Source organism: Ahaetulla prasina, chromosome 15 (assembly GCF_028640845.1).
Source record: "Ahaetulla prasina isolate Xishuangbanna chromosome 15, ASM2864084v1, whole genome shotgun sequence".
In the NCBI taxonomy this organism is placed as follows: domain Eukaryota; kingdom Metazoa; phylum Chordata; class Lepidosauria; order Squamata; family Colubridae; genus Ahaetulla; species Ahaetulla prasina.
In genome coordinates, this window is record NC_080553.1 from 9,858,795 (window position 1) to 9,866,299 (window position 7,505).

A 7,505-nucleotide genomic window follows, 5' to 3' on the forward strand; every position below is an offset into this window, starting at 1 on the left:
TCTAGATGGTTATCCACTAGGACTCCAAGATCCCTCTCACAGGTACTACTATTGAGCAAGGTACCACATATACGGTACTGGTGCATTTTGTTTTTTTGGCCTAAATGTAGAACCTTACTTTTTTCACTGTTGAATTTCATTTTGTTAGATAGCGCCGTTATGCATGTCGTTGTGCAAAGCATTGAAAAAAGGCACGAGATCTGGACAAAACGAAAACCCAAGCGCAGTTGTTCCCATCAGCCAGACGAGAATCCATTACGCACATTAGCAAAGGATCATATGCCCTCTTTATTCCTTAGCAACCCAAATCTCTTTGCCTTTTCCCATCTTCAGAGCTTAGCTCCCAAATCAACATGTAATGACATTCAGCCAGCATGGATGATTAAGGAATCTCCTCTTTTTAAAAGCGCTGGATCTCGTTTCTTCCTTGAAACGGTGCCAGGACGAGAAAGAGAGAAAAGAGATGGAGACAAACAACAGACTCATAAATCCGACAAACTCTGGGCCGGTTGGCAGATCCTTCAAGGATGCGGTTCCGAGTGTCAAGCTACAAAAGACCGGTGGAATTTGATGGAGACGTTTGCTGAGTTTCCTCCTTTGTCTTGAACCCGGGTGTTCGAGAGGAGCTCCAGTTCATATTTCAAAGCGGCAGATTCCCACCACCGCCCCCCAAAAAAACTTGCAATTTTCCAGATTTGTTCAGTTCTCCTAATTGTCAGCCATCATGTCCATGAGTGGGAAATGCTAGAGGCTCCGTTTGGAGAAAGCAAGCTTTTGCAGTTGTTCCTATCAATTTTGCTTTGATCTGCAAATCCGGGCGTTCCGACTCTGGGCCCCATTTTTTAAATAGGATTCCAAGATTGACCCACCCAGAATCGCAGATACATAAATGTGCCGGAGAATGGCAGATCTCTGAAAGCAAACTCAGGAAGTTTGAGGAACACATTTGGGGGGAGCGGGGGAGAGAAACTAAAGGAGGAACACATGAGATTTGCAAGCTCTTCTCCAAACTCGACAACTTTTAAGACTTGTGGACTTCAACTCCCTGCTTGGCTGACTGAGGAATTGTGGAAGTCGAAGTCCACAAGTCTTAAGATTGCCAAATTGGGAGACCCCGGCTTTAGAGAATAGAATAGAATAGAATAGAATAGAATAGAATAGAATAGAATAGAATAGAATAGAATAGAATAGAATGCAGAATGGAGTGGAGTGGAATGGAGTGGAGTGGAGTGGAATGGAATGGAGTGGAGTGGGGTGGAGTGGAGTGGAGTAGATTAGAGTAGAATAGAGTGGAATAGAATAGAATAGAATGCAGAATGGAATGGAATGGAATGGAATAGAATAGAATAGAATAGAATAGAATAGAATAGAATAGAATAGAATAGAATGGAATGGAATGGAATGGAGTGGAGTAGATTAGAGTAGAATAGAGTGGAATAGAATAGAATGCAGAATGGAATGGAATGGAATGGAATGGAATAGAATAGAATAGAATAGAATAGAATAGAATAGAATAGAATAGAATAGAATGCAGAATGGAGTGGAGTGGAGTGGAGTGGAGTGGAGTAGAATAGAATAAGAATGCAGAATGGAATGGAATGCAATAGAATAGAATAGAATGGAATGGAATGGAACGGAACGGAACGGAACAGAACGGTACAGAATAGAATAGAATAGAATAGAATAGAATACAGAATGGAATGGAATGGAGTGGAGTGGAGTGGAGTGGAGTGGAGTGGAGTAGAGTAGAGTAGAGTAGAGTAGAGTAGAGTAGAGTAGAGTAGAGTAGAGTAGAGTAGAATAGAATGCAGAATGGAATGGAATGGAACAGAACAGAACAGAACAGAACAAAACAGAATAGAATATAGAATGGAATGGAGTGGAGTGGAGTGGAGTGGAGTGGAGTGGAGTGGAATAGAATAGAATAGAATAGAATAGAATGCAGAATGGAATGGAATGGAATGGAATGGAATAGAATAGAATAGAATAGAATAGAATAGAATAGAATAGAATAGAATAGAATAGAATTTTATTGGCCAAGTGTGATTGGACACACAAGGAATTTGTCTTGGTGCATACAGAGCGACTGTATTTTGATATCAGTGAATCAGGAAGAAGTGAAACTACACAAGGTTTGTCTGCACACATCAGGTGCAAGAAGTCAGGAGCCAGGATTGAGTTCAAAAGCGCTACAAGTTTATCTCATGCAACTGTTGGAAGAAATATCCATCCGGTTCCCCAAGCTGGGGAAAAGACACTGGAAACATGGAGGCTGATTGGAAAAAGGATTTAATGGTGAAGCAAATACACTTGGGTTTGTGGTTCTGGGCAGCTGACCACATGGAGTTGTGAGAGAGACGGGGTATTTATACCTTCTCTTGGGCTTTGCACTTGAACTTCCTGTTCCTGTGCAAGAGTATGTGTTCTATTGACTGTTGAAGGGGGTCAGAGCTAACTTTGCAGGTTGTCTGAGTCCCAGCTTTGGTTGAAGTTTGCTGGGTGATGCAATGTCCCCAGGTGATCGTGCCGTGTGGTGAGCTCTGCTGCTAGATGGGTTAATCTTATTATGTCCTGGAGGGTCATGTCTTAATCCCATCACCCTAGAGCTGGAGGTCTTTTGTCTTGTAGATAGGCTGGCCCAGTCTTTCGTAATGGGCACCAAATATCTGCTGGGGGCAGGGAGCTGTTTTCTGTTTTTAAAACATGTTTCTCGTTTTATCATCCAGGGAAATATAATATTCTGCCTTTTTAATATTTCTTAAAACATTTCATTCTTCTAGGAGTCTTCCCTCACAATCTATACACAAGAACCTGGTCTACTAACTGTCAAGTTGATTTGGCACCAGATAAGCCAACATACGTCAAGGTGGTCTGAACTTCCTGACCTTCGAACTTTCCGCCGTGAGCTTAAGACACATCTATTTATTTGCGCAGGACTGGACTAGAATTTTTAAATTTTTAAATATTTAAATTTTAAATCTGGTTTTAATGGGGTTTTATTATTTATATCTCTATTTTAAATATTTGGCCTTTGTAATAAGTTTTTTAAATTAATGTTTTATTCTGTATATATATGCATTTTATATGGCTGTAAACTGCCCTGAGTCCCTAGGGAGATAGGGCGGTATAAAAGTGTGAACAAATAAAATAATAATAAATAATAATAATAATAATAACTTAAGTCTCTTACAAGGGCATAAAGGCTCTAAAATGATGATAGAATAGAATAGAATAGAATTTTTTATTGGCCAAGTGTGATTGGACGCACAAGGAATTTGTCTTTGATGCATATGCTCTCAGTGTACATAAAAGAAAAGATACATTCATCAAGAATCATAAGGTGCAACACTTAATGATAGTCATAGGGTACAAATAAGGAATCAGGAAATGATGCGTTTGACCCTACTCTTGAGTTCAGCTGGATCACCTCCTGCTCGTTTTGGAGAATAGGTTGTGCATTTGTATGGAAAGCTTGCTGAATCCCTTGCTAAACAAGTCAGCCTCCTGAATCAAAAGAGGTCCAAAGATTGTTGTCGTTTGATGTCGCTAAAGGTCATCATTATAGGATGTATTTTATTTTTATTTTATTTATTTACTTGTCAAGCATATGTAAGATAACAGATATAAGTATAAACATGATTATGAATACATGAAATGGATACGAATAAAAGGGGACATTAGGACAGGGATGGTAGGCACATTTGTGCACTTATGCACGCCCCCTTACAGACCTCTTAGGAATGGGGTGAGGTCAACAGTTGACAGTCTAAGGTTAAAATTATGGGGGTTTGGGGAAGAAACCACAGAATCAGGTAGAGTATTCCAGGCGTTGACCACTCTGTTGCTGAAGTTGTATTTTCTGCAATCGAGTTTGGAGCGGTTTACGTTAAGTTTGTATCTATTGTGTGCTCAGGTATTGTTGTGGTTGAAGTTGAAGTAGTCATTGATAGGTAGGACATTGTAGCAGATAATTTTATGTACTACGCTTAGGTCAGACCGAAGGCGGAGTAGTTCTAACTTGTCTAAGCCCAAAACTTCAAGCCTGGTGGCATAAGGTATTCGGTTGCGAACAGAGGAGTGGAGGAGTTTTCTCATGAAATATTTCTGGACGCGCTCAGTTGTGTTAATGTCCGATATGCAGTATGGGTTGCAGACAGATGAGCTGTATTCAAGAATTGGTCTAGCAAAGGTTTTGTATGCTCTAGTCAGTAGTACAATATTACCAGAGAAGAAGCTACGCAAGATTAGGTTAACAACTCTTAATGCCTTTTTGGCAATGTTGTTATGGTGGGCTCTGGCACTTAGATCTTTAGAGATGAGTACTCCAAGGTCCTTGACAGAGTGAGGGTTGTCTATAGGGTCGTGTCCATCTAGCTTGTATTTTATGTTGTGATTTTATTTATTTATTTATTTATTTTTTTGCCAATGTGTAAGACAGAGCATTTGTTGGTTGAGATTTGGAGTTGCCACTTGTTTGACCAATCTGACACATAGTCGAAGTCTTTTTGAAGGGTAGCAGCATTGTCGGCGGTGTTGAATAGTTTTACATCATCCGCAAAGAGAACGCAGTTGCTTTTAAAATGATCGAAAAGGTCATAGCTGCCAACTTGGCAATTGACCAATACGGGTTTTGTCAATGCTGATGGAAGTCAAGTGGTGCTCCAGATGTTTTGGGACTGCACCCTAGCCAATGTATTAAGTCAGTGGTAGTCAACCTGGTCCCTACCGCCCACTAGTTGGCGTTCCAGCTTTCATGGTGGGCGGTAGGGGTTTTGTCCGATACTGAAGCACTTTCCTTTTTTATTAATTTAATTGACTTTAAAAAAAAATTCATAGCATTATTTAAAAACATTTTCATTAGGTTTTCATAAAATTCCCCGTGACAATTTAAATTTCTGAAAATATACTATTTGTATCGCCTGCGTGTAAGTTTAGTTCACTTTACGTAAGTGAAACCAAATGGCGCTATAGTGCGACCGCAAACAAGAGCCTCGTCCTGGAATAGCTCATGCATCTCCCCCCACACCACCCAGCTGTAACAGACAAGCAGAGCTGGTAGCCAGTGCCCTCCCCAAACCCAATCCGTGATGCGCGAGAGGCATGCGCAGATGACGATACACGGTGCATTACTGTGGAACCGGTTGGCAGTTAGAAAATTTTACTACTAATAGAGATATAAAAGTGGGCGGTAGGTAGAAAAAGGTTGACTACCCCTGTCCTAGGTTGTTGGGAAAAACCCTGACATGTATGACAATTGACCAGCTAAAGATTGCAGGAACTGAGTATGTCTCGTTTAACGAAAAGAGGAACTAGCGGTCTTCCAGTTCTTGAGGGGCTTTTCTCAGAGAAGAGGGGGACAACCTATTCTCCAAAACACCAAGGACAAGGAGTAACGGATGGATGATTATCAAAGAAAGATGCAACCTAGAACTAAGGAGAAATTTCTTGTCTGGGAGAACGATTAATCAGTGGAACTGCTTGCCACCAGAAGTTTTGGGTCGCTCCATCATTGGAGGTTTTCAAAGAAGAGATTGGACAGCCATTTGTCTGAAATGTAAGCTCTCCCTGCTTGAGCACGGGGGTTGGACTAGAAGACCTCCAAAGTCCCTTCCAAACTCTGTTATTACGTATTCTGTAAGAATCGGCAGCTGCCGATTCCCATTATCGTGAACAGATGATAAAATAATAGTGATCCGAGGACCTTCTCCGTGGAAAACATATGTTCTTACCATAAAGCTCTGGCCCCTAGCTCAAAATAAACCTCTTTTTTCCCCCTTTTTAATTTACCATTTGCCAGCTTGGGAAAGCACGTCCTGTTTTCTCCATGAAGCTGGCAGACAGAATTTAGTTAACCAGGCGGGGTCCGACTTGAGGGAAATAGATCCGTCCCATAGATCTCCTTGAGTCAACAGCTCTCGTATTTGCAGAAGTGTGAAACAATATTGACTCAAGATTTGCATGAAAAGCAGCATCTCTTTCACAGGACAAGTTAACTTCCCAATGGGGTCTCATTAGCATCTTCTCTCTCTCTCTCTCGCTCTCTCTCTTTTTCCTTCGCTCTTTTGTCCACTCCATGATACCAAAAAGTATTTACTCACTTCACTTCAGGGATAATGTAAACAAGGCCTCCTGCCAATTTTAACCCGGGTGTTTGGAGCAGATAATAAAAACTCAGGCCTCACCTGAACGGCTTCTAAGCTAGCATGGAAAAATAAGTCCGGAGGCTGAAAATTGTCAGACGTTGAGAAAAAGAGATGTTTGGGGATGTTGTGTTTAAGAAGAGAGTATGAACTTTGAGGTCAGTTTTGCGTCTTCAGGATAGATGATGAAGATGTAAAAAACAATGTAAAAAAGATGTTGAGACTCTAGAAAGAATGCAGAGAAGAGCAACAAAGATGATTAGGAGACTGCAGGCTAAAACATATGAAGAACGGTTGCAGGAACTGGGTATGTCTAGTTTAATGAAAAGAAGGACTAGGGGAGACAGGATAGCAGTCTTCCAATATCTCAGGGGTTGCCACAAAGAAGAGGGAGTCAAACTATTCTCCAAAGCACCTGAGGGTAGAACAAGAAGCAATGGGTGGAAACTAATCAAGGAAGGAAGCAACTTAGAACTAAGGAGGAATTTCCTGACAGTTAGAACAATTAATAAGTGGAACAACTTGCCTGCAGAAGTTGTAAATGCTCCAACACTGGAAGTTTTTAAGAAAATGTTGGATAACCATCTGTCTGACATGGTATAGGGTTTCCTGCCTGGGAAGGGGGTTGGGCTAGAAGGCCTCCAAGGTCTTTATTATTATATTATTATAATTATTATTATTATTATTATTGTAAGAAGAAAATGTAGGATCAGAATAATAATAAGAGTTGGAAGGGTCCTTGGAGGTCTTCTAGTTGAACTAGTTCTCTGGTAATATTGTACTACTAACTAGAGCATACAAAACCTTTGCTAGACCGATTCTCGAATACAGCTCATCTGTCTGGAACCCGCACTGCATATCGGACATAAATACAATCAAGAGAGTCCAGAGAGATTTCACAAGAAGAGTCCTCCACTCCTCTGCTCGCAATAAAATACCTTATGCCACCAGATTCCAAATTTTGGGCTTAGACAAGTTAGAACTAAGCAGACTTCAATCTGACCTAAGCATAGTACATAAAATTATCTACCACAATGTCCTACCTGTCAATGACTACTTCAGCTTCAACCACAACAATACACGAACAAATAATAGAGACAAACTGAAGGTAAACCGCTCCAAACTCGACTGCAGAAAATATGACTTCAGTAATAGAGTGGTCAATGCCTGGAATGCACTACCTGACTCTGTAGTTTCTTCCCCAAACCCCCAAAACTTTAAGCTTAAACTGTCTACTGTCGACCTCATCCCATTCCTAAGAGGTCTGTAAGGGGCGTGCATAAGAGCACCAGCGTGCCTACCGTCCCTGTCCTAATCTTCCTTTTTACTTCCTCTTTTCATGGATCCAAATTATGTTTATACTTT